This window comes from Aphelocoma coerulescens, chromosome 2 (genome assembly GCF_041296385.1).
Source record: "Aphelocoma coerulescens isolate FSJ_1873_10779 chromosome 2, UR_Acoe_1.0, whole genome shotgun sequence".
Taxonomy (NCBI): Eukaryota; Metazoa; Chordata; class Aves; order Passeriformes; family Corvidae; genus Aphelocoma; species Aphelocoma coerulescens.
Genome location: NC_091015.1, coordinates 2,302,054 through 2,329,431, shown reverse-complemented (window position 1 = coordinate 2,329,431; position 27,378 = coordinate 2,302,054). Strand labels below are relative to the sequence as shown.

Genomic DNA, 27,378 nt, shown 5'->3' with positions numbered 1-27,378 from the left:
CTGGCAATGAGAAATGGGAATAAAAGAGAGGAGACAGAGGGGAAGGGATGTGATGGAGCTTTGTATAATTCTGGCTGCTGCTGGGAGTCACCTCTCCAAGCCACCTCTTCCCCAGGCACCGGCTGTGTTTCAGAGCAGTGATCTATACACATTTATTTAAATGTCCTATTGAAAGAAGTAAGTGCTGTCGCCAATGGCAATGAGAGCTGGTGTAACATCTCCCTGCGACGTCAGGGGCGAGGAGTGACCATAATTACCCACTCCGAGCACAAACCTACAAAGCTCTGTGCTGGATTGTGCTGACAGTTCCTTTTCTTCTCTAATTTTTCTCTCTTGGATGTTAATTTGGTCCGTTTTTAAACTAAATGCAGTGAAGATATGCATCTTTGTGTGAATGATAAGCCTGTTTTTAAAACAAGGCCACTGTGTTGAGATGAATGTCACAAAATTAAAATAAATTTAAAATGCCAACTTTTTACCTTATTGATTATTGTTGGATTCGGGCTTTTGAGATGATGGAATTTCTCATCTGAGAAGCAAAAATGTCTGAACACCACAAGTGAGAGCAAAACGTGAAGCAGCAGTTTTAGTTCTTATCTTTTTCCTGTTGGATTAACTTCACTAAACTTTTTTCCCTGACTTTTGGATGCAGGACTCATCCTGACCTTTGGTGGCTGTGGGTGCCGTCCACTCTGAAAGGGATTTGTGATGGAAAGTGTGGCAAAGGCACTGCTAAAAAGGAATATTGGGATTTGGAAAATATTCTTTCCCCATTTACATAGACTAAAAATCCACAGAACTGTGTTATTCTTCTTATTAGCCAGTAGTTTGGTGGCAGTTATGGAGAAAAAGGGATCTGGGGGTTTCCAGCTTGGTCAGTGAGTGACAGAGTCACAAGGGAGGCACGCCGAGGTTTTATCCCCTCTGAGAGGGGCTTCAGGGAGGGACAGCCCCCTTCCTCAATGTGTCCTCCTTTCCTCCACCCCCTCCTCTGCTTTCAGAGCTGCTGTCCCACAAGCACACAGGTGTGGGGGGATCCATGGGTTCGGAAGAGGATTCGGGCTCATTTTCAACCAGTTTGGTTCAAGCCAGCACTGCGAATCTGACATTTCTACCAGCACATGCCTGGCTGATAGGACCAGGTAAAGGGAGCACTGTGGAGAACCCCAGAATGGTTGGGGTTGGAGGGAACCAACCCAAAGATCCTCCAGTTCCACCTCCTGCTGTGGCTGGGGACACCTTCCACTGGACCAGGTTCCTTGGACCAGAGGTCCAAGCGTGTGCTCCACTGGGACACCTCCATTTGCATTTCCTGGTGGGAAAGAGGCCACCAGCTCCCATGGGAGCCCCTTCTTCATGCCTGGAGTCTCCAGAGCCTCCAGCAACCCCAGGCCCCAAGCTGCATCCCCAAGGACCCAAGTTGTGTCATTGCCTCGGTGACGTGGCTGGGCCACATCTCTTGTGTGCTTTGGGACGGGCCAGCACCTCCCAGCAAGGATGGAAGCAACACACTGGGATAGAACTTGGGTTAATGGGTGGAGGGGCCATGCCTGGGGACAGAAACAGCCCATTTCCTCATGAAACAGGAACCAAACCAACAATTTCATGGGTGACGGGGTCGGGGACAAGCGGGGATGTCGCAGGGAGCCGTTCAGGATCTGGGAAGCAGAGACAGGAAGGAGCAGGTGGGAATGGCCCCGGTGCTGCTCGACAGCCACGCCAGCCCAGGGCCTCCAGGCTCCCTTTCAGTCCCACCACACTCCCTGACTTAACACCAAAACCATCCCAGTTGTGCAAACTTCTTCCCTCCTTCACGCAGAGCTTTGGGCGCTCTCCAAGATTTGGGGCTAATCAGGGCTCGCATCCTAAGAGCTCAGCCAGAACCTTAACTCTCGTAAAAAAACCAAGTTACAAGCAGCAGGAAAAGCTGTGCCAGGGTCATTTGCAAAAATCTGCTTCATCACAAAGCTCTGTGTGGACTTTTCAGGGCAGTGGTGATGACAATCCCAATGCAAACGTGTCATCTGAAGGACAGAAAGACAAGATTTCTACTTATTCATCATCAGGTTGATTTTTATCCTGCATCTGGCTCTGCTTGTTGGATGAACCCAAAAAGGTTTTGATCTGGGAAAGAATTATGTGCTTGGTCTCTGGCTCTTCACAAGGATGAAACAGAGAAAATCTGGTCTTACACGTTTTTGCAAAGCCCGTGGGGATTTTGGCTGAATAATGTAAGACTGTTTGAAAACGAGGTGAGGGATGTTTTCCTTCATGCACTTGGAAAATGTAAATTCTGGCTCTGAGCTGCCATGACATTTGGACCACAGTTATGCCTCAGTTAGCACAGAAGATAGGTCAGAAAATGGAATTTCTGTGAAGTTTGCATTGGTTTGTGCCTGGAGCAAAAAGCCAGTGCTGCTAGCAGGATAAATAACATTTCTGCTGAAAATCAGGGAAAAGTTTCCTTCAGATACGCTGGCTGATGACTGCAGAAAGGTACAATCACTTCACTTTGAAAATTACGGAAAAACTAATCTGATATGGTTAAATAACAATAAGATTTAAATTCCAAAGTAGAAAAGCCCAGAGGAAATGTTTAAACTGGGGCTGGAGAGCAGAAGCAATTTATTCCAGCCCTTCCCAGCTGAAAATTTCACTGCAATGGACACATTCTTGAGATAAATTTCAGTGTTGAGGAAAAAAACCACATTAATTTTTCTGAGGGGAACCTTTCTGCTGAAGTGTCCAAGGTGGTGAGATGACACAGGAGAGAGGTGGCAAGAAAGGACTCAGGTGGAGCCCTGGGACGTGGCTCAGCAAAGCCCTTTATAGCATTTTCCTCGGCATCTATTCCTGCTCCAAAGAAAACATCTGCCTCGACAGCCAGAGGCCAAATCGAGCCATTATTCCCTCCTCTATTTGCTTCCCTTTCCTGAAGTAGCTGGAGCAGCAATGGGAAGGAGAGGCCATCTCCAACCCCACCCGTCGGGGTCATCCCTGGAGTTAGAGCTGCCCATGTTTCTCCTGAAATCCCATCCTGACTCCCTGAGCTCTCATAACAGGAAGCAATAAACTTTCCAGTCGGTGTTCCAGCCCTGTGAAGCCAAGCCAGGCTTGACTTGCTCTAGACCTTCCTGAATTTGTACAAAAGAGTGAAAAAAACCCTTGAAACAATTCAATTAAAACCAGAGGAAATCCATCCCCTGGCGAAATGGGCCGTGCAAAAGTTCACAGCTCATCTCCTCCTCCCACTGTTGTCCATGTGGACATTCCTCCATCCACAGTTCACCCCACAGCGGTGCCTTAATGCAGGTGGGGGCAGAGGAAAAGGGCCAGGGTGTATGGGAAAGGTTAGGGAATGCTGGAAAAAAAAGGCAAACAGACACATTTTTGGCTGCTCCAGAAAGGTGTGGGTTTGGTGGCTTTTTCCCCTAACACCTGTGGATCGGCAGAGATGGAGCGTTGGGAGGGAGCTTGGAAGAACCCCAGGAAAAGGGGTCAGGAGAGGTTGGAAGCTCAGCCATGGCTTCTGAGCTCCATTCAAGGGCTGCTGGGTGAGGTCCCTGCCTGGTGCCAAGTGGATGAAAGGAACTTTTTCCCTGATTTTTCGGTTGCACGAAAACCACATTCCCGGTGTCAGTGTGGGAAGAGGGAGGGGGAAGGGAGCAGCAACACCACAGACACATCTTGAGGGTAAAGACAGCAACCCCCACAGTGGAGGTGGAGCAGTTCTGTCCTTGGGATCCACACAGGCAAAGCACAAGAAAGGCACGGAGCTGTTGGAGCAAGTCCAGAGGAAGCCCCAGAGCTGCTCCCAGGGCTGGAGCCCCTCTGCTCTGGAGCCAGGCTGGGAGAGCTGGGAATGTTCAGCTGGAGAGGAGAAGCTCCAGGGAGAGCTCAGAGCCCCTTGCAGGGCCTAAAGGGGCTCCAGGAGAGCTGGAGAGGGACTGGGGACAAGGCCTGGAGGGACAGGACACAGGGAATGGCTTCCCAGTGCCAGAGGGCAGGGATGGATGGGAGATTGGGAAGGAATTCCTGGCTGGCACAGGGTGTCCAGAGAAGCTGTGGCTGCCCCTGGATCCCTGGCAGTGCCCAAGGCCAGGTTGGATGGCGCTTGGAGCAGCCTGGGATGGTGGGAGGTGTCCCTGCCATGGCAGGGGTGGCACTGGATGGGCTTTAAGGTCCCTTCCAACCCAAACCATTCATGATTCCATGGTTCTTTGAAAGCAGGACATGCATCCTCCAGCTTTCCTCACCCATCTCCTCTTGCAGTACTCATAGGTTTGGAGGGGGTTTTGTGTGTGGAAAATGCTTTGCAATGTCACAGTCAGGCTGCTGACCCTGAGAGTTTGACTCTATTTTTTTTTTTTTTCTCAGCAGTTCCAGTGGAAAAAATGATGGTGTAATTTCTGTCATCCCACACCTCATCCATGTCAGACACAGGGACAGCCACTGCAACAGATGGGATGGCCTGTTCACACCCAGCCAGGACAGCCATGAGAAAAGGTATTTCATGTTTTTATCTTCTCTCAGGTTACAAGCGACAGGACAAGAATAAATGGCCTCAAGGGAAGGTTTAGATTGGATATTAGGGAAAAATTCTTCATGGAAAGAGTTGTAAAACACTGGAACAGACTGCCCAGGGCAGCAGTGGAGTCACCATCACTGGAAGCGTTCAAAAACTGTGTGGATGTGGCACCTGGGGACACGGCTTAGGGGTGGTTATGATGGTGTTGGGTTGACTGGAGATGATCTCAGGCAATTCTATGATTCTAATTTTTTACAACCCCAAAAATATCTGTAATTTGCCAACCAAAGTTGATATTAAAGAAATCTCTCCACCCTAACAAGGCCAGGAGCTTGCAGTAAGCAAGTGCCCCATAAATTGCTGCAGAACAGGACCCACGGGACCCAGCCCAGGTACCTTCATCAGGTCCATGCTCTGCCTGGTTCTCAGGATGCTCCCTCATGCTGCCCTGGCCACTGGGACCACTGGGGCCTGCCCTGTCCTGCACCATCCTTGGGGCAGGGCTCATGTGTTGCTCTTTAAACAACCTTAACAACTCTAAGGTGGCTGAAGACCCCGTGTGAGTCCTTAGGAAGAGCTGCTGTGCTTGGGAGCAGCCTCAAGGTCCTGCTTTGGTGTGGCCTCTTCTCAGGGTGCTGAGTCACACTCTGCTCTGCCAGGAATGCAATCACAGAACCCCAGAATGGACTGGGTTGGAAGTGACCTTAAAGCCCAGCTCATTCCAATCCCCTGCCATGCACAGGGACACCTTCCACTACCCCAGGCTGCTCCAAGCTCCAATGTCCAGCCTGGCCTTGGGCACTGCCAGGGATCCAGGGGCAGCCACAGCTGCTCTGGGCACCCTGTGCCAGGGCCTCCCCACCCTCCCAGGGAAGAGTTTATCCCTAATATCTCATCTAAAGCTACTCTCTATCAATTCAAATTCTTGTCCTGTCCCTCCAGCTCTCTTGGAGCTCCTTTAGTCACAAGAAAGGGCTCCAAGGTCACCCTGAAGCCTTCTCTTCTCCAGGCTGAACAATCCCAATTGTCTCAGCCTTTCCCCATAGGGGAGGTGCTCCATCCCTCTGGTCACCCTGGTGACCCTCCTCTGGTCTCCCAAACCCATCACACAGCACAAGGGTTCTGCTTGCAGGAGCTGAGGTGAAGCTCAGGCAGCAGAACTTGTGAGATAAGACAAAATTTCATCAGAACCATAATATCTGAAATACCAAACCTTTCTACAGATTCCACCACTCATTGCTGGGATATCTGTTTTATCAATTTCCCAATCTTTTGGCTTTGGAGAAGCCTCTGACTTGCCAGGTCAGACAGAGCTGTAACAGTGAGACTGCTCCATGATCCAAGTTTTGTGCAAATAGGAACAAGGGCTGGGAACAGCTGTCAAACCCTTCTCTGCACCATATAAACCCATCCCTGTGCCCTCCCCAAATAAATCTGCTGCAGACTTGCCACCCTAAATCACCAAAATGTCCACCTGAGCTCAGTCCTGGACACCTGGACACCAGATTTTCTTTATGGTAAAGAAATCAAACATCAACTTTAAAAGGGTATTGAAGACAACAAGAAGTTGCCCAGAGAGGTTGTGCCCTCCCCATCCCTGGAGCTGTTCCACACCAAGCTGGAGGGGGTTTAGAGCAACCTGATCTAGTGGAAGGTGTCCCTGCCCATGGCAGGGGCGTGGAATGAGATGATCTTTAAGGTCCCTTCCAACCCAAACCATTCTGGGATTCTATGAAGACAAGAAGGAAAGTGCCAAAGCAGAAGTCCCAGACACTTAGATGTGACTTTGTGGCCCATTTCCCCGTTACTAATTAGACCTAAACAGAGTTAAAAGGGAAGACAGAGACTTGAGCGTGAAAAATAAGGCAGCAAATGGCTGGGACGTGCTCTTGCCAACTGTTCTTAGATAACAGACAAAATAGAAAATAAGGAAAAAAAGGAAACATTATTTCCATAAGTGCTTTCCTACCCTTCTGGCCGGGTTCCCAGCATGACCAGGGCAGGTTCCTCCTCTGCTCACTGAGATATTTCATTACAGCGATATCACCAGCAAATATTTAAATCACCCCGTAGATAATTATGCACAGATTTAATTACACGGCCAGGTTTACATGCAGAGGAGAGGAGGATGAGAGAGAAACAGCCAGAGGAGAGCCCAGGGCTGGGCGAGCAGCACGGTACCTTCCCGGAGCCCCGGGATGGAGCATCGGCGAGGGCTGAAGGTCCTGATGCGAGGAGGGTCTGATCCGAGGGCGAGCACGGGGTGGAAAAGGGACGGGAACCTTCCTGGATGTGTTTACATAGGAGCCCCCACCCGCTGACGCCGCAGAGGTCAGCGGCTCCTGCCTCACATCTGGACAGCGCCGGGTCCCCCGTGCCAAGAAGGGACACACCACGTGTCTGTCCATCCCCAGAGCTCGCCGGACTGGATCAGTGTCCCTCTGTCCCCTCAGGAGTGGGATAGTGGAGAAGGTGCCCCCAGGCTGGCATCCAGGTGGGAATGGAGCCAGGGCCAGCTGGCCCTGAGCCACGCTTCTGCTCGAAGCAAAGGCTGACTCTGAGATCTGCAGTGCTGGAGTCCTTTGGGCATCCAGCGGGGCTCCAGCAGCACCTTCTCCACCCCCTCCACCACAGTGGGCATGAGCCCCCCCCAGCCTGTCTGCCAGGCTGGCCAAACCCTACACCACAGCACCAAACCCTGCACTGGCAGCCCTACACTAGCATGCCCAAACCTACACCAGCAGCACCAAACCTACACCAGCACCACAAAAACATAAACCACACCACCAAACCTACACTGGCACCACTAAACCTTTATCAGCACCACCAAGCCCCACACCAGCACCACCAAACCTACCCTACACCACCAAACCCGCACCAGCACCACCAAACCCCACACCAGCACCACCAAACCTGCACCAGCACCCCCAAACCCCACACCAGCACCACCAAACCCCACACCAGCACCACCAAACCTGCACCAGCACCCCCAAACCCCACACCAGCACCACCAAACCTACACCAGTACCACCAAACCTGCACCAGCATCCCCAAACCCTACAACAGCACCACCAAACCTACACCAGTACCACCAAACCCCACACCAGCATCACCAAACCCTACACCAGCACCACCAAACCCCACACCAGCACCACCAAACCCCACACCAGCACCACCAAACCTACACCAGCACCACCAAACCTGCACCAGCATCCCCAAACCCTACTACAGCACCACCAAACCCTACAACAGCACCACCAAACGTACCCTACACCTCCAAACCTACACCAGCATCCCCAAACCCTACACCAGAACCACCAAACCCACACCAGCACCCCCAAACCTACACCAGCACCATGAAAAACTACCCAACACCCCCAAACCTACGCCAACACCAGCAAACCCTACACCACACCACCAATCCATACCGCGCTTCCACCAAACCCTAGAGCATCCCCCAAAGCCATGGTGTGCCCAGGTTGGGACCACGATCCCAAGGGGATCCCATGATCCCATCACGCTCCAGCCCAAGGCAGACGCTCCCAACCTTGCTCCCTGCCCTGTCCTACCAAAGGATGGACCAAGTTGGTCTCTGCTACCCAGTTGCCTTCACCCCACCCTGTGCCAGGATAAAAGGAGCCAGGAGATCTGGGCTGCAGCCAGGTGTCCTCAGGGGACCATTATGGGATGGCACCTTCCTCCCTCCCCAACCAGGATCCATTGCATGGCCCCACTGCAGGAGCACAGAATCCCTTACAGCCCAAATCCTTAATGAACACACGGGGCTGTGCAGGTCATGGAATCACAGAATTGCTGGGCTTGGAAGGGACCTCTGGAGCTCACCTAGACCAACCCCCCTGCCAAGGCAGGGTCACCTGGAGCAGGTGACTCAGGAACTCATCCAGGTGGGTTTGGGATGTCTCCAGAGATGGAGACTCCAGGCCCTCCCTGGGCAGCTGTTCCAGAGCTCTGCCACCACCCACGCAAAGAAGTTCTTCCTCATGTTGAGGTGGAACTCATTGTGGTTTTGTTTATGGCCGTTGCTCCTCATCCTGTCCTGGGCACCCCTGGAGAGCTCACGGGTCCCGGGGGAGGACAGCCGCGCTCGCTGCTCCTCGGGCAGCCACAGCAGGTTGTGCTCCACATGAGCACACGCTCTGCTTCCCAACAGGTTGCTCCGGGGAACGGGCAGCAGTAAAAAGCTGGAGAGAAGAAAGGATAATATGGGATCCAGCTGTGAAAACAAAGATTAAATCCCTCTGAGCCTACGACCTCCCTTGGCTGACGTGGGGGAAAAAACGCGCCAACATCGATTCCTCTCCCCACGTCCATCCAGCTGGGAATTTTTCATGAATGAGCACGTTGAGGCGGAAGGGGAAGGCAGGAAGATGGAGGAGGTGGACAGCCCTTCCATACCTGACACTGTAGCCTGAGCCAACAGTGCTCCCGTGCTCGGGGCTGATCCACAGCCTGAGACAAGGGGGCAGCAAGATGGGGTTTCTGTCTTTGTTTTCAGGTTGCTCCTGAATGCAGAGATCTTCCCAAGGGAGCACCAGGCCCATGGGTGCAGGTTTTGGTAGAGAAATCAGGAGCTCAGGTGAGCACTGCCCTGCTCACACCAAACCCTCCACCACCCCTGGGATGTGGGGGGCTCTTGCTGGCAGGGCAGGTACCCCTGGTGAATTTGGCTGGTTCCCAGGCAGGAATGCCTGAAGCTCCACTGCGAGGCTGGGGATGGGACACAGAGGATGTTGCAGTCATGGTTTAATTCACAATAAGGCTGAAATCCCCCCATGACGTGCAGCGAGCCCCTTCCCAGGCTCCCAGGCTGGTGCTCACATTTCTTCCACCCCCTCTGCCAGCCCAGGGCTGGGTCAGCCTCCTCTGCTAAGTTTAAAGAGGCAAACAGCATGGAAAATGCTGTGGAAAGAGGGTATTTAAGGAAAAAAAAAAAAAAACAAACTGGTTCTCCTTCAGTTAGTGATAAATAGATCCTAAAAATGCCACTCCAGGGTCTCTGACCTCCAGGCAGCTTTTGGGACATGTCTCAGTTTGTTGCTGCTCAGCTGAGGTCCATCCTCATCACTGGGGTGGTCACTGGCTGGGCACCCAGCCCACCACATTTCGGTATTCCAGGAAACCCCCTGAGAATTTTCAGGAGTGAAAAGCTGCAATCAGTGACTCTGGCCATTACCAGAGGCTGAGGAAAGAAGATGAAGTGGTGGGAGGGTCTTCATGAAAACTCACTCTTTCCATCTCTGCTTCTTTCCCTCCCTTCCTCTCCAAGCCATCCTCCCTTCAGCCTCCAGAACGAAATAATTAAGAAACCACACCACCATCCGTGTTTCTGAGAAACTTGAAGAAGAAACAACTTAAGGGACATAAACCAAACCCCAAATCATGTTCTGCTGGAGGGCTGGAGCCAGAGGAGCAGTCCCACACCTGACTGGTGGCACTTGACTCGCTAAGCTGTGATAAATACGGAGCCTCTGAGCTTCCTTGTGTCATCTAAAAGCAGATCTGCATCCATTCTCATCTCTTTTCCTGGCTGCTTTTTTGCTCCCTACTGACCTCAAAGCCTTGAAGCCTCCACCTTCATCCTCTGGAGCTCATGTCAGTGCTGCTCAGCCAACTCTGTGCTGACTCCAGGCAGAAATGAGCAGGAGATCCCTGTTTCATGCCCTTTATTCCCTATTCCACCCCTGTGTCACACAGGGAATTAGCTCCAACGGTGGAGTGCTTGCTCAGCGTGTGCGAGGTAATGGGACTGGTGTCTGCATCCTCCTTTTGGGAACCAGATGATCTTCAAGGTCCCTTCCAACCCAAGCCATTCTAGGATTCTGTGATTTCCCCCTCTCCCAAAGACAAGGGAAATACTGTTTTTGTCTTCTCTTGAGCAGTGAGAGTCCTGCAAACCAGGATCATCAGCACCAGGCAGCCCTGGGATGGAGGGTGGCTGAGATAGGACAAGGGAAGGGACTTGCCTGGTGGGGTCAACATCCAAACCAAGCCCAGGACATCCCACAGAGGGTCTCTCTTCCACGCCTCTCCTGGCACTGTCACCCTGTCCCATGAGGGACCTGATCCCAGCCAGTTCCATCGTTGCCTCCTGTGTGGATGTGCCTCTTCTGCCATGACAAAATGCCATGGCATCACCCTGCCATGACCCCAGACCCTGCTTTGTGTCCATCCCCACTGTTTTTACTTGTGCTGCTGACCCCAAGACTGAGCAGGCCTTCTCCTGGCACACCTGACACCGCATCTCAGCACCCTCAGGAGAGCAGATCCCAGCCTGGGCAGCCCTTGTCCTGCTGCTGCCCATTCAGAGCTCCTCACTCCACCCCTTCCAAAAATCCCGCTGACCAAGTGGGATTTCTCCTTTGGCCAAAGCCCTTCTTTTCTGCCCTCCATTTAATTACCAAGAATTTCCAAAACCTGGCAGAAAATTAGAGAACCAGCAAAACCTGCCCTGCCTTGGAGCGTGGCGCGTTCGTTTCCTGCCGGCCATCGTCTGTCAGGCACTGAGAGCAAAATATTTCAGGCCTTTCCAGGCACTAAATCACCCTGTTGGACTCAAAACAGGGGCAGCTGAACTACACCTAGTTCCACCTATTGAAATGAGGGCAGCAGCCTCCATCCCACAGGAACTGACCCCTCTGCTGCTGCTGGAAGTGCCGGTGACGTCCATTTCCAGAGGTGTTTGCGGAGCTTGGAGCCAGAGCAGAGCCAGGGGCAGAGGGCTGCCAGCTCAGGGGACTGGAGGTGGGATGTGGGATGTTCAACCCAGTGGAGAAGCCAAAAGCTGCGTGGAGGGGGAACTGTGGCCTTGCTGAGGAATTAGCCCTACCAGTTATCAATGAGGGTCACCAAGGTTGGAAATGAGCTCTAAGATCATCAAGTCCAGCCATTGACCCAGCACTGCCATGTTCACCTCAAACCCTGTCCCCAAGGGCCACATCAGCGTGTTTCTGAACACTTCCAGGGATGTGTTGCATACCACTGGATACCACTGCCCTGGGCAACCACTTCCCACGCCTGACCACCCTTTCAGGGAAGAAATTTTCCCTAATATCCAATCTACGCCTCCCCTAGCCCAGCCTGAGGCCGTTCCCTCTCCTCCTGTCCCTGTTCCCTGGGAGCAGAGCCCGACCCCCCCCGGCTGCCCCCTCCTGTCAGGGACTTGTGCAGAGCCACAAGGTCCCCCCTGAGCCTCCTTTGCTCCAGCCTGAGCCCCTTTCCCAGCTCCCTCAGGAATTCTCCAGCCCCTTCCCAGCTCCGTTCCCTTCCCTGGACATGCTCCAGCCCCTCAATGTCCTTCTTGTCGAGAGGAACTCAGACATGCACACAGAATTCAAGGTGTCCCAGCAGTGCCAGCACAGGGGGACAGTCCCTGCCCTGGATCAAGCCAGGTATCAGCTGGTTGGTCAGAATGCTCTGCACATCAACACCTATTCCAGCCCTAGAACCAGAGAACATCCACATTGGAAGGGCTCTACAAGGACCCTCAAGTCCAACTCTCTCCAGTCACCACTGAAGTTCTGCATCCAAAAACACCTAATGTGGTCACTGGGCTTCGTAGGACCAAGAGATGGGGTCACCATGGAGGTCACCATGGAGGTCACCATGGAGGTCACCATGGGCTCCTCCTGAAGCTCTTGGCAAAGTCTGCCCAGCACAGAAGTCCACACACACACTCAGCCCATCACCTGCCCCATCCTGGCCAGCCCCAAGAAGTTGTTGCTCCCCCACCAGCTCTCCATGCCCAGCTTTCTGTCCAGCTACCACTTTTGGAATTGTGGGTGCTTCCACCTGCAATTTGGGGAATGACCGATTTTACCCTGCCTGTCCATACAATGTCCCCTTAGGCCAGGGAAAAGAAGGGGATTTGGGAATATTCAGCCTCTCTGCTGTGCAGTGGAAGGGGCTGGGTGAAATCCGCTTCCCTGGGTAGGTCTGTTTTTGAAAAGCAATTACTGGCAGGGAAGACCAAATCCTGCATTCCTCAGCAAAGGAATCCGGATGATGTCACCTCCTGCCCATGGCAGGAGCATTCCTGCCTCCGTTGTTCCCTCCAGGCAGCCCCTGCCTTTCCTCCAAATATTTGTTTTGGCTGGTTTTTTGGAAGCTTCCCATTACAAGGAATAACAGCAGGATGGACTCTCCTACTGTAAGGTTTGTCCCTGACCAGCACGTTCGCAGGGTTAATAGAGGCTCACACGAGTCAGCCAAAATTTTACTGCCAGTAGCAGAAGTGGGGGATTTGTTGGTTTTGTGGGTTTTTTTTTCTCTTTTAGAATTTGTGTGGGTCAGTGCATGCTGAGAGCTATCAGAAATCTCTTAAAATAGAAGGTTCTCTGCTTCACTAAACCCCTTTGAACCAAATTCCTTAAATTTTCTTGTATGTGTGACTAGACTAAAGGCACGTAGATGTGCTTGTAATGCTGTGCCTTTCTCTCCCTCCCTTCTTGCAAGGATATGTCCAGCAGGACACATCTACTGAGGTGCCTAATGCCAGCCAGGACCTTCCCTAAACAGCTGGCCTGGAATAAAGTGCCCTTTTCCCTGGCAGGGGAGTCCCAGTAGCTGTTTCTGGGAAAAAGGTTGCAGGGGTATGGAGCAACTGTGAATGATGTGGAGGCAGGACCGTGTGCCACAGTCTCCTCAAAAGGTTAAAATCTCTGTGGCCTCCTCCAAGATTCGTTTTAAGGTACTTGGGTGGGATTTCATTGTCTAAACTTGGGTGGTCAACCCTCCTTGGAGCTGAGCTCAACACCTTCCCTGTGAGGGAGGTGAGGCCCTGGCACAGGGTGCCCAGAGAAGCTGTGGCTGCCCCTGGATCCCTGGAAGTGTCCAAGACCAGGTTGGATGGGGCTTGGAGCAATCTGGGATAGTGGGAGGTGTCCCTGCCCATGGCAGAGGGGTTGGAATGAGGTGATCCTTAAGGTCCCTTCCAACCCAAACCATTCTGGGATTCTGTGACCTGCCTGACATCCAAGGACTGGTCTGGGACTCATCTCAGTTTCCAGCTCTTCTCTCCACTCCTCACAGATTTCACCACCTGCTCTCAGGAACCAGGACACCCAAAGCACACCCTGCCCAAGATGTGTTATCCCCTTGCAACTCTTTCCTGCTATTGTGCATTTTAAACTGCCCTTAAGAGTTCCCATCCCACACCGAGGTGCTGCTCACACCCCCGGATCACCCCCTTAGCACCTGTGATGCTGGAGAAGGGAAGGCAGACACAGCTGGAGGGATCAGGAGCTGACTGTAAGATGGATAAATTCCTTCTCTGTGCTCCAAGATGACCCCTTGCTGGCACCTGGAAAAGTTTCCTACTCTCAGACTAATTCTGCAGGACTAATGGGAGAGGGATAACCCAATGGAAAATGAAGAGCAGGAGGGCGTTTTTTGTGAGGTGTTCGTGAGGTTCAGTCACTCCAAATCCCACAGATGATGATGATGGGATCTCACCAAGTCACTGTTTTCACTAAACCCTGAGCTGGGACACTGAGATCCTACAAAGACACAGGGAGAGGAGTGATGGGATGGAGGTGAGCTGCGTTTCCAACGCCAGCACAAGGAATTGCCCCACATCTGAGTGTGGTTTGGGTTATAAAAAAAAAACACATTTAAGCAAGTGCTCATTTTCCCAAGCTGAAGCCTCTTGCATCTGCTGATCATCTTGTTCTTGGCTGTGAGCAGGGACAGGAGCCTGAGGCACCACGATCTGTCCCTCTCAGCGCCAGACGTGACCTTCACTGGAAAAATGGCTCAACCTGGATGGATCCCACCCCGCTGATGGATGAAATCATCTCTCCTTCCCCATGGGGACTGCAGGCAGCAGCAGCCCCTCGGAGCCAAGCAGGAGCCAAGCATTTTGCAGTCCCAGCCCTAAATCAACCCCTCTCCAATTAGCACAAAACGTTCACCAGCGCTCTGTTGTTCTTCAGCTCCGGCGATAAAAGGCTTCAGCGAACATTTCAAACCGTACATAAACTCCAGCCTGCCAACATAAACACCATAAAAACACTCCCTGTAAATCAGAGCTCGCCCTCGCTAGAACTATTCAAATTCTCCAGAACGGCTAAAAGAGTGCCGCGGGCTGCCAGGAGGCTCTGCAGCCACGGGATCCGGGAGGCAGGGAGGCAGGCAGGGCGAAAGCTTGCGAGAAAGCAGCTGCCCAGAGCAGAGCTTCCTCCTCAGCCTCCCACCTCGGGATCTCCGGGAGAGCTCCGCTCAGGGATGAATAAATAAAGGAGCTCCACGCCCACTCGTGTCCTGGCCAGCACCTCGCAATGTGTTTGCCCCTAGACACAGAATTTCTTGCAGGAAGCTGCTCCTCTGAGCTGGCCACATTCCTCTCCTTCTGTTTTCCAGGGTATTCCTCTCTGCTGTAACAACCAGGAGGGAGGTTATCCCACACGGCAGCCTCAGAAGCCCCCACAGCTCACACTGACCTTGAGGATGGACACAGGAGATCAAACCCTGCATTTGCCACCAGTTTTCCCTGATCTCCAGGCAGAAACAGCCTTGGCCAAACCCTACGGCAGCCCCGAGAGCCGAGCAGGGAGCAGCCCCAGCTCTGCTCATTTTGTTGTGGGTCCCACCTGCAGAAAGACCAGCACCAGCTCATCTCCCAGGCTGGGGCTGAAGGAGAGGACGCAGAAGTTCTCCCTTCTCCCCAAATCCCGGCGGCACGCGGTCCATCTCCCGGCTCCCCGGCGCAGCTTTGCTCCCCGGCTGCAGCTCCTCACCTCTGCACTCACACCGGGATGCCGGGCAGGTCTCCATGCCCCGGGCAGGGATGTCTCATGCTCCACCAGGCCACGCCGCCTCCATCCTCTGCAAACCTCTGGCTCCATTCAAGCAGGCGCTGAAGCTACGGCTGATCTCACCCTTCTCTCTGCGGCCCCGCAGCATGGAAAATGCTTTGTCCGGGGATTCTGCAAGCCCGAGAGCGACCACCTCCCACCAAGCCAAGCCAAGCATGCAACAAAGCGCCGTGAGAGGCAGCCTTCCTCTGGATGCCCTCGGAGAAGAGGCTGCAGGAGCGGCGAGCGGCTCCTCCCGAGCGCCGCATCGCTGCTCCAGGAGCTGGAGCATCCCAGGAGCCATCAGCCCTCCCCGGAGCCCCGGCAGCACTAATGGGTTGCGGCATCTGGGATGACCCTAAACACCTACCCAAACCAGCCCGGCGTGTCCCTGACACAGCCCGTGGGCTCTGGGACTGGGGTCAGCACAGCGTCCTGGCCCTGGTGGTCTCCCCTTTCCTGGGGGATCCAACCACAACCCCCAGGAGAAGCCACGTTATCAAACGACGTTGTGTCTACAGCAGGGATGGCTTTGCAACGCCCGTGGTATCATCTTTTTTTTTTTCTCTCTCTCTCTCCTCCCCTCCTCTCCTCCAGCACCGCTTTTCATTATTAGCTTGATCTGTTTTGACTTGAAACTCTGCAGAGCCGGCGCTGGCTCCCATCGCCCCGGAGCCACGAGGTGCTCGCCCCGCACCGATCGCAAGAGGAGAGCGAGCAAAGGGCTGCTCTGGAGCTGCGGAAATCCCCCGGGGCACCTGGCAGTGCTCGCACAGGCCACCGGGTCACCAAACACTGCCCGAGCCGGGCAGACAGCGCCTGCTCTCGCATCGTGCCGCTGGAGAGCGGCTCCTCCCCGGGGCTCTGAGCGGAGACACGGGCTGGGGGAGCCTGGGGGAGCCTGGGGGAGCCGCCTGCCCTGGAAAGGAAACGAGGACATTCATTTCTTAGCGAACCTGGTTAACTGTTTCTGTCTGGCAGCGCAGAGGAAAGGGCTGGGCAGAGCCCTGAGCGAATCCATTGTCCCCGGCAGAGAAAAAAAAAAAAAAAAAAAAAAAGATGTTAAAAAACGTGCCCGGAGGAATTTGGCTCGGGTTCGTGTTTGAACCGGCTTCAGGTTTCCGAAGCAGAGGCTTCCGGATGCGCGGCGGGTGTTCTCTGGGGCTGGAACCGGTGGGGAACAGTATTTGGGGTCGTGGGGCGGATTAACTCTGCCTTCATCCAGAGAGTGACGCAGAGAAGGGATGGAAGCACCCGAAGATGCTCAGGACTGGGCTGGAAGCGATGCCCCGCCACAGCAGGGGACGAGCCCCATTTCTGGGCTGTTTTCCCGTGATTTTGCCCATTTACACCGCACTGGTGGTGCCTTCAGGGACTCGTTGCCTCGCTGGCGCCCGCCCTGTGTTTGCTTCACAGCAAGCAGACCCTTGCACAGCTCCGGGCCGAGCCAGTGTAGGAGGGTGTTAAAAAGGGTCAGAAATAACAAAGCGAAGCAGAAACGCAGCCTCGGGAGGTGCCGAGGTGCCTCAATCCTTGCTCTGCCGGAATGGACCTGATCTCTGAGGAAACCCCTCAGAAAACAGGGTCTTGTGACCTCACCCCGTCCCGGCTCCTGTGGAGCCGCTGGTGCCACCCTGTCACCCCCCTGGCGCTGACAGGTCCCGGCTGGGGGTGGCATCGCCCAGGGATGAGGCTGCTGAGTGTCATTAATGATCAGGGTGATGGGAGCGAGTTTGGGGCCAGACCCAGTTGGGGGGAACAGTGCTGCTCTGTCGAGGTCCTCACAGACATGCCAGAAATACGCCAGGAAAGGACAAGATGCAGCCAGAACAATTTCTACTGGGTAGGAAATAAAAGTGTCCCTGACAAACACTGGCACGGGGAGCTGGTGGGATCTGCACCTCCCGAGGGACCTTCAGCCTCTGCTGTCCTGTGATTGCACAGCTCACCCTCAGATCCCCACCGTGCTCAGCATTCCCACACCTCCACACCCACTGGTGGCCAGGAACAGTTGGGATCCTCCCCATGAGGATGGAAAAGGAGCAAAAAAAGTCAGACTGCAGAAGAGAGTGTGCAGCTCTCAGAGGAGCAATTCTGACCTGCTCCAGGGCTTGGCTTGTCCTTATAAAGTCACCTCATTCCTTGGGGACAGCTCAGGGCACCTGAGGGTGGGACATGGGATCCTCACCTTCTGGGGATGCAGCCAGAGAAACAGTGGGACAAGGCACAGCACCAAAAAATGGGAGAGGCAGGGAGACGAACAAATTGCTCCAGCAAAGCTTATCCTCATGTGCCTTAATTAATTTATAGGATGGGGCTGCTCCTTTTCTATCCATTTTCACTGTCTTCTACTGCTACAGCCCCAGGCTGCAACAGTGACGTGCAGAAACCCCACAGAAACTCCTTTATTTTCCCTTCTCCTGGCAGCGAGGAGCAGAAACCACGTGGAATTTCATGGCTGGTCAGCACGATCTCCAAGGGCCAGACCAGGTCAAAGGGAACTGTGCAGCCTTGAAACTGCCCCTCGGGATGCTGGGATGAACATTGGGTGGAAGAGCTCCAAACAGGCCATAAATTACAGGAGAAGAGAGTCCTCCCCAGCACTGGGATCATTCAGGAATATGGTGCACACCATATCAGATTGCTGGGGAAGGAGGGGTTTGCTGATGACACACACCAAAAAAAACCCTCCTGGGATTTCGGTCTTGGACAAGACCCAAGGATTGTCTCGGAAATGGCTCTCTCAGCTTGCAGGAGGAGCACAAGGTGCAGATTCCCCATCTGCCTCATGGCCCTTTTTCCGTTCCCACCCGTCTGGAGCTGAGTTACGTTGGGATTTCCTCCCTCTGAATGTCTAAGGAAGCTTTGGACACAGGACAGGTTGCCCTCCTGTGGCATTCCAAGGTAATTGGGGTGAAAGGAGAAGGTGCCTGTGGCCTCCTAGGGTTTAAGGGACTCTGTTTCCCTTTGGGAGCGTGGGAATGTTCGCTCACCTCCCCCCAGGAGAGGACACAGCTCTCTGCCATCAAGCAGAGCTTAAATAAATTCCCTAAGCCAAGCTCCTGTGCTTGGGATAGGTGGGAAGGGCATTTTGGGATGGGAAGGACATGGAGAGAGGCATGCTTTTCCAGGCCACCTCAGGAACAGGGAGGGCTCAGGAGCTCCTTCCAGCCCCTCTCTCCAGGAAATCTTTGGACAAACACTTGTTGCAACTAAACCTGCAGAGATCTGAAGGCAGAAGAGACATAACTCAGCACCATGGCAGAGGGGCCATGACACTGCTGGCCCAGCTCAGTTCAGCTCTCCCGAGCTTTCTCCTGCCCATGTCACACCTTGGCCTCTCCTGCTCCCCCCCCTTTCCTGTTTCACACTCAAAGCCAAGGTCTGAGGAAATCAGTTTGAGAAACATGGGAAGCCAAAACTGAGGGTGAGGTGGGTAAAGGAGCCCAGCCCCATCCCTGTCCCAGGGCTGCTCACCCCAAAACCTCCCTGTCCAGCCACAGGGAAGATCTTTAGGATTTATAAGGATGGGACAATTAAAAGCTGTGGAAATGCAACAGCATCTCCACATGAGATTCATCTCAGGACCTTGAGGTGGGGATGGGGGATCCACGCTGGAAATTCCACCCCAGAGGAGCATCCTGGGTGTTTGGGAGCATTTTCTCTCAAGGAAGGCTGGCCAAGAAGATAAGGCCACCAAGGAGCAGGTTCAGCTCCCACTGGTGGTGATGCTGCCAGGCTCCCCGTGCCTCAGTTTCCCCAGCTGCCCAGGGGGGAACACACCCTCCTTTGCAAGGTGTTTGGGATGTGAGGAGGAAAAGTGTGCTCACAGCCTTGGATCTTATTTTTAAAACAAGCCAAAAGCACCTTACAGAGAAGACAAATTTATGGATTAGAGACCCTAGCTGCAAATCCCCAGCTCCTGCTGGGATGGGCCTCTGTGGGTGCTGCTCTCCAGCTGTGCCTGGCCTCAAAGCCCAGCTCATGATGCAGGAGCATGGGGATCTAAGCAGATGATCCCAAAGCCAGGAGGATGCAGACCCCAAAATTTGCAGAAACTTCGGGAATGTAACACAGGATCAGCAGGAAAACCAGAGCCTTGTTTTCCTCTCCCCAACTCTGGTGGTCTGGGATAGGAGGAGGTTTGGGATAGAGACTGGCCAGGAGGTCCCAGAGCACAGAGGGGTTTCACAGAATCCCAGAATGGATTGGGTTGGAAGAGACCTTAAAGATCACCTCATTCCACCCCCCTGCCATGGGCAGGGACACCTCCCACTATCCCAGGGTGTTCCAACCTGGCCTGGGACACTTCCAGGGATCCAGGAGCAACTCCAGCTTCTCTGGGCAACCTGTGCCAGGGCCTCCCCACTCACACAGGGATGAATTTCTTCCTTTTTCCATGAGGAAAAAGCTAAAGTGGTTTAATCCCAAACTGCCCGGAGATGGATTTGCACTGCCCTGCATGCCAGGGGATGATTTATGCCAGCAAAGTGTGCACAAACTGATGCCAAATAGGGATGTTGTGCCTCTTACCCCGGCAGGAAAGGCAACACACGAACATTCAGGCTCAGCAAACGCATTTCCCACCCAAATAACCGGGAAAGAGCAGAAAATGAAGAGCAGGGAAGAGCCGGGTGAGAGCAGAGGGGGGGGTTACAGCACAGGGAGGGGATCTGAGAAATGCTGGGAACAAGCCAAGCTAAAAACCATCAGCAAAACATCAACACGAAGTGGAGGGAGAACAAAACAAAACAAACCTAAAAGCAACATACAGAGAAGTGCTGGGCTCAGTCCTTCCCAAAGTTGTCCCATCCTGTCCGTGGATCCGTGGATCCCTGCCCGGTGCCGCGTTCTCCCTCCCGCCCCTCGCTCTGACGTGGAGAGGGAAAGCTCCTCCGAACCTGACCCTGCACACCCAGCGTTCCCCGGGACACCAAGGACTCCTTTCGTTCCCCTTTATTTTTGGATTTCCCTTCCAAGCACGCATAAAAAAACGCCATAAAAAAAGAGATTGTGGTGGATAACTCCAGAGCCAAGAGCGGCGCTTATGGAAAAAAAAAAAAAAAATCAAAATCAGATCACTCAAAGAGTCGAAGGGTTTAGGGCTAAAAATAGCAAAAAGAGCTCCTTGGAGCAGGAGAGGGAGGCGGGAAGCCGAGGTGCTGCAGCAGGATAAAATGTGCTTCCTTCTTGTTTAGGATTTCTTTTCCTTTTCAAACTTGGTGGAAAGTCGGCTGCAAACTCTCCCTGTCCTCACAGCTACAGTGAAACACTGCAGCACCACCAAAGAACTTCATTTCCCCCCCAATTTTTCTGTCCAAAGCAGCGCCTGTTGCTGAAATTTTGTAATTTTAGTGTTTTATGTTGACCAGAGGCTCCTATCCCAGCCCCTCTTCATCCCTGTTCTCTCTTCCCAACCCCATTTGGGGGAACAGCTGGAAGTATCTCCCTGCTCTCTGGAGAACAGCTGGAAGGGGACAGAGGGGACATTTTCCTCCTCCCCCAGCCCTTCCTGCTCTCTGCCAGAGGGATTTTTCCCCTGTGCACATCTCTGGCTGCAGAGAAGGGGATGTTGCCCCTCACTCAAACCCACAAGCAGGGATTAAATAATTACCCCATCCAGAGGCCACAACCTTTGGCTCGTTGTCATCTGTTCCTTCCCATTGCCAACTCGCATGATTTTATGGCTGACCTCACAAAAATTGATGTTTTCCTTAAAGGCCCCGTGTTGTTGAAGAGAGGTTTGGCTTCCAGGAGTCCAAATCAGTGAGGTTTTACTCGCTGCACTTAAAGAAAACCCCCAAACTGAACAAATTTGGCACGAAGAAGGCCCTAAACCTTTAAAATCTGACAGCTCTTCATCTTTTACACCTACATGACTCCCAGCATGTCTTAAGCAGCTCCCACCATGTGAAACTCCTCAAAAGAACTTCTTTTTCCTGGTTTTAAGGGAATTTCAAAGGATGTCCTTGCTCCTCAGCACAGCTGGGATGGGGCAGCCAAGTTTTCACCCTCTCATTTAATTTCTCAAGTGTGTTTCTGCTCTCCAGCTGCTTTAGGGGAGGAACAAGCTGGGAACCAGCCTGGCTGACCGTGCAGGGGGTATGTGTTCCCAGAAGGAGTTTTCCAGAGGAAATCAGCTCCTAGGATGCTCCAGGGATGGAGGAGGAGCAGCAGGGAGAAGCATTGCCACAGCACTTGTTCCTGCAGCTGCTGCCACCCTTGACACAGTCACAAGCCCAAAGTTCAGCCCAAATCCAAGGATTTCAAGGAGATTTTGGGCAAGGAAAACACCCTCGCCAGAAAATGGGTAGGGAAATTCTTTTTGGAATCACACAGCTTGAAAGCAACCTTAAATATGTTCCTAAAAAATCTCAGCCCTGCTCTGTATCAGTCCCAGAGCAAACTCTCATTCAGCCTCATTTAAGATAGTTGCGAGCAAAATCCTGGATCCAAATTTTAAGGGATTGTCCAGACCCCAAGTGGAGTTGGATTTCTGCCTCTTATGCAAACATTTCATGCAAAACATTTTGCAGGCTTAGGAAGAAATTATAATTTTGATGGCTCTCAATGCTGCCTTTATAGATGGGATACATAAAAAATATACTTACAACAGATAAAATATAATAAGCACACAATATATTACAAGGATCAATGAAACAGTGACACGGCCTCCTGGGGTGAGGAACATCCTTTTGCTCCCAAATCCACAATCCCCATCAGTGCCATCCCCCCCAGAGCCCCATCCTGGTTAGGAGGTGACCATCGAGCCGTACCTTTCACAGCCAGGAAAAAACGGTGCCCGTGGAGCTGCGGATCTTCAGCGCATCACCGGAGCCCTGGCTGGGGAGAAGCCGTGCAGCAGCACCAGCACAGCCCTGCAACAAAGGCAAGGAGGAGGCGATTATTCCCGGGCATCTCTCTGCCAGGCACAATACGGCAGCGTGGCAGTGTCCCCGCTCAATGGCACCATTGTGCCCTCCGGAGCCGCGGCTCCTGCGGGTGGGGGCACAGGGAGAAGCTTCTGCTCCTCAGAGAGCTCCTAAAAGGCTTCGTCCCAGCACTGGAGAGGAGCAGAGGCTTGGTTTGGGAGCTCAGTTTTGCCTTGACAGCAGCAGTGGGGTAAGGTTCCTCCAAGGGAGGAAGGGAATAGGATGTTGGATGAAATCAGTCAGGGGTACAAAGGGGTGGGAGGATTGGGTTGAGAACGGGAGTTCACAGCTCTCTGGTAGAGCAGAGGGATGCTCCCAGTGGGGTTTTGTTGGGATCTTTGCAGGAGTTTGCATCTGGATGCTGCAGCCATGGGAAGAGAACACCGAGGAGCTGGAGAAATCTTGGAATCCCGGAATGGTTTGGGTTGGAAAGACCCAACCACTCCGTGCCACCCCTGCCATGGGCAGGGACACCTCCCACTATCCCAGGCTGCTCCGAGCCCCATCCAACCTGGCCCTGGACACTGCCAGGGATGCAGGGGCAGCCACAGCTGCTCTGAGCAATGGAGGGAGCATGCTCAGGGCTGGAGGATGGGATGCACAAGGGGAGGCTCAGCAGGGAGACTTCATTGATAAATACAACTCTTAAATGGGAAAGTGGTGAGAAAACAGAGCCAAAATATTCTCAGAGGCCCAGAGAGGCAGCACATCTGTGGCAGCCACAGTGGTGGGAATGCACAAGGGGAGATCCTGCCTGCCTTTGGAAACACCAGGAGCTGCTGCAAGAACACCAGTGACATTTCCTCCCTATAGGACAAGGGGAATCAGGTTGGATTTCAGCAATAAAACCAGTAAAGAGCCCAGAGGTGCCACCACAGCAACGCTGTGCGATGAAGCTGCAGTGGGATAAGCCCAAGGAGCAGCAGCATCTGTGCTTGGGAAGATAGATGGGGTGAATAAAACATGGTGTATTAAAAAAACCCCTATATATATATATATTAAAAAAATGCAAATTAAATGTGTAAATGCTGGCTGATGGAGCCAGGCTGCTCCTGGAGACGCTGGCAGGGGCAGGGAGTGCAGGCAGCACTTGGAGGAGGGAGCAGAGGGACGTTCCCAGGTCTGAGGCCGGGATGACCCTGGGCACTGGGCTCCGCGGGTCAGGCTGCTGCGGGAACGAGCCATCGGATCCCAGATCCATGGAGCACCTGAGATCATCCTCCCTGCTCAGGAGAACAGTCTGACAGGCACTCACCCCATGGACATCACTCCAGGGAGGGATTATCCCTCTGCTGTGGGCTGTGGCACCAGTTTCCCCTCTGCACCCAAACTGGGGTGCTGTTTTCTCCCTCCAGCCCACACCCCTGTATCCAGGAGGCATCACAGGATTTCAACCATGTTCAAAGCAAGGGATGCAGCTCACGTATCCTGCACTTCCAACTAGGAAAAATAATAAATCTCCTCTTTTTTCTCATCCTGTACCTGGTATATCCAGATAGCACATTGGTGGTGACTGGAGCATTTCTCTTGGCTTTTTGGGGTTTTTTTCCCCATCATCTCCATGCTGACTCCGTGTTAGGGAGCCAGGCCATCCCTAAAGTTCAATGCCCACCACACAGGCACTTTGTTTTCCATCAAGACTTGATACAAACAGCAGCAGCAAGCCCTGATCCTTCAGAGAATATCTGCAAATTATTGCTGGGTTGACAACTTGGGCACTGAGGGGGCACAGCTTTCCTGTCCTTCCCTGTGCCCATTGGATCTGGTTCCCAGGGGTCTTATTCCCACATGGCTTCAATAAAATAATCCCTCCTATGTAGAAATTGAGGAATATTTATCTGTATTTGCCCAGCTCCACCTGGATGCTGGAATTTTGCCTTTTCTGCCTCCCTTCTTTTTATCCCCTCCTTGCATCTCCGGAGATGGGGAGAGTAAAATCCAGGAAAACATCCGCTTCTCCCTCCTTTTTGTGGCTGGACAGAGAGGAATCAGGCGTCAGGAGGGGGATGCACCCCCGATTCCACAAGCATCCGGTTGTTCCGGTGGCCGTACCAGTTGCCACGGCACAATGGGAATTGCAGATGGCTTCTGGTTATTCACAGGGCTGGAGTCATGTCCGGGACAAGCGGAGTCACAGCTGCTGCTGTTGGAAGAAGTTGAGGCTGTGCTGGATTCCCGAGTTTTGGAGGCTGGGAGCGGGGCTGGGCTGGATGAGCGGGGAGCAGGCTGAGGATGCCGGGCCGTGCGTGCCATCCCGGCCGGAGCCGCGGTTATGGATCGGCGTCCCGCGCTCTCCAGGGATGACACAGTTGCACTTCCAGTCGATGTGGCTGACCCAAATACAGTGCCCAGCAAGGCAGGCACAGCCCGGCCCCTGATCCAGCTGCCAGGGCCACTCTCAGCCTCGTGGAGCTGAGGGGGATGGCAGAACTGCTACGAGCACCCTGGAGCATCCAGAGCCATGGGGTGCTCGACAGAAAATTCCATCCTCCCACACAACTTCCTTTGCAGCAGCAGCACAGCCAGAGAAAAGCCCTGGAGGAGCAACAGATGCTGGCAGGGATCCATTTGAGTCCCACTTGGATCAGTCATCCCAGGGAGGGTTATTGGCTGGTGTGGGATAATGGGACCTACCTGTGGTCAGTGTTGGTGGTGCTGGTCGGAGTCTCAGCACGAGGCGGCAGCAGCTGGAGCGTGGTGGTCACTCCCCTGTCCTGTGGGAGAGCACAAGGGACATCAGGACACCCAGGAATGGATCACATCACCCATCCCAGCTGCAACCCCCTGAAATAAAGCCCATGATCCACACGGCTGGGGAAATCCATCCCAAGCCCATGTCCCTCTGCTCCCACAGGTTCCAGTGCTCTTTGTCCACTTTGGAGCAGCTGGTGTTTGCACCCTGGTGGATTGGGGAACATGGGCAGGTGGCTCCACTGTGGAGGGATGAGGATGAGACCCCCCAATTCCCTACTTTCCTGTCTGAAGTCATGCAGGCTGCTGGAGGATTTCCTAGAAGATGTTTCCATCATACTGGATAGAGCAGGAAAGCTGTCCTTGCCAAAAAAGGTGGGAATTAGTGGCCTCCCCCCACTGAGAACTGAACACCCTCTCCAGAAGATCCCAGGAGTTTTTCCTCCCAGGATAACATCTGACAGCACTCAGGACACCCATGACACATCCTCCCCGTGCCCCAGCACGAGCTCATCCCATCACACTTCCATACCTGGGATGCTCAATCCCAGCGCTGCCGAGGGAAACCCGCGCAGAGCGAGCCGGACGCTGATGGACAAGCAGGAAAATCAGGGTTATTCCTACTCCTTTTTCCCCTCGTTGCTCATTTTCTACGCCGGCTGCCCAATTATTTCCCAGGCCAGCTCTGCCCCGCGGTGCCTTTCTGCAGTGGCATGGAAGGAAGCCTGAAAATCAGAGCTGCCTCCAACGGCACTGAGAGGCCAAGGAAAACCACGGCAAGGACGAGTCTCTGGACCGTGGGCTCATCAGGATGGGGGCAAATGGGCTTTGGGCTAATTTTGGCTGCTTCAAGTTGTCCTGGAGTGTGGCTCCAGCTTTTTTCTTGGATGATTTGGGCTTTGGGGACTGCCTGCTCTCCTGCATCCCTGCACAACGTCCTTCTCAGGCAGGGTCTTGGTGCCGTTGGGTCAGAGCAGAGGTGACCTCTGTGTCCAAACCCCATGTTCACTGCTTGAAGGGGTATTTCTAGTGCCAGAGAGCTTGGGTAGGCAGGAAAAATGAAAAATAGGGGGAAAATAATCAGCTCCTGCCCCAAAAGCACCGTGTCAGCCTGGATTCAGCAAAAAACAATGCGATGACTGCAAAGCAACAGCTTTAAAGCAAAAGTGCTACAGGGGCTTGTTATTTTTTTGGCATCAGCTCCAAAATATCCTCAGCCTCAGACAGGAGAGCTCCCAGGGCAGGTTTTATCCCAGCTTTTACCATCCCCTGCACTCGTCTTCCTCCCCCAGCACGGATGTAGGTACTGCCACATTTCCCAAAGCATCTCAGCTGAAAAAAGCTGAAGTCTAGTCAAATTTATCTCAGTCTGATGGAACAGTGAATATATAGTTATATAAAACCCCTATTTCTGACATTTCTGGAAGCAACCCAGGAGCAGGCCTGGGTTCCTTCACTGAGTGTACCCTGAGATGGGAACAGCACCTTCCTGCCTGGAAGATCTCCCAGGTAGGAAAAGGGGTCCTCCAGGAGGAGCATCTTTAATCACAGACAACCCCTGGGCCAAAAGGCTCCTGCACCCTCACTCTGCCAGTCTGATCCCTCGATCCCAGCCCCGCACTGAGCACTGGGAGCAGATGCTTGCAGTTGTGGAGAGCCCAGCATTTGACACCTGCCATGCTCAGCAGGGTCCTTGCCTGCCACAGGGATGTGGGAATGCAGTATGCCAACGAGCCAGTACCAAACCCACGGATCCAGAAGTGTGTTTATGGCTGCAAAGGCAATTAACAAAACAGACATCCCAGTTTTGAGGGTGCAGGAATTTAACTCACTTCAACAAGTGCCCTCACCCAACCAGCTTTGGGATGGGATGCACAGAACGGTTCCTCCAAAACACCAAACCTGGAGAGGGGCACTGCTGACAGCACCCAAAATGACCCCCTGGAGATGCTCCACAGCTGTGTCACCCGCTTGGGGACCAGCCTGGCTCCACCACCCACTCCTGCTCCCTCCGCTTCCCATCGCCATCCCGACGGCCATCCCGTCACCTCGCGTTAGCGCCGGCATTCCAGGCGTTCTCCATCTGCTCCATCACACACAGCAGCTGCAGCAGGGCACCCCATCAGGGAGGGACATTTCGGACTCCCCTCTCACTCCCCTTCACCGGGGAAGGGGCACACAAACGATCCAAATGATTTGTTTTTCCCGTTTTCCAAGCGCTGCCGCGCGGCTGGAGCATCACTCCCGCTCCCGGGTGCACTCACCTCTCCCGCAGGGATGTGCCGAGGCGGGGCTGGGGGTGCTGGCAGGAGGGATCCGCAGGGAGCAGCTGGGCACTTCCATCGGGTGACAGCCCCGCAGGTGCCACGCGGTGGCCGCAGAGCCCCGGACTGAGGCGGGCGCCGTGTCCTGCGCC

General features: G+C 53.5%; 1 protein-coding gene across 3 annotated transcripts in view; it reads right to left on the bottom strand.

Annotated features, from left to right (window-relative positions):
- GJC2 (gap junction protein gamma 2) overlaps nucleotides 1-25,578 on the bottom strand; it is a 37,544-nt gene extending 11,966 nt beyond the window's left edge. Inside the window, exons 1-3 of one of the 3 annotated variants that reach the window (XM_069006225.1) lie at nucleotides 25,495-25,578; nucleotides 24,906-24,985; nucleotides 22,116-22,217 (exon numbers count right to left, since the gene is read on the bottom strand). The gene's annotated coding sequence lies outside the window, so the exon portion shown is untranslated. Of the gene's footprint in view, nucleotides 1-6,709; nucleotides 6,751-20,111; nucleotides 20,195-22,115; nucleotides 22,218-24,905; nucleotides 24,986-25,494 lie in introns of those variants that run through there. The other 2 variants (XM_069006224.1, XM_069006227.1) reach the window with 2 other exon arrangements.
- Nucleotides 25,579-27,378: the final 1,800 nt, after the last annotated feature.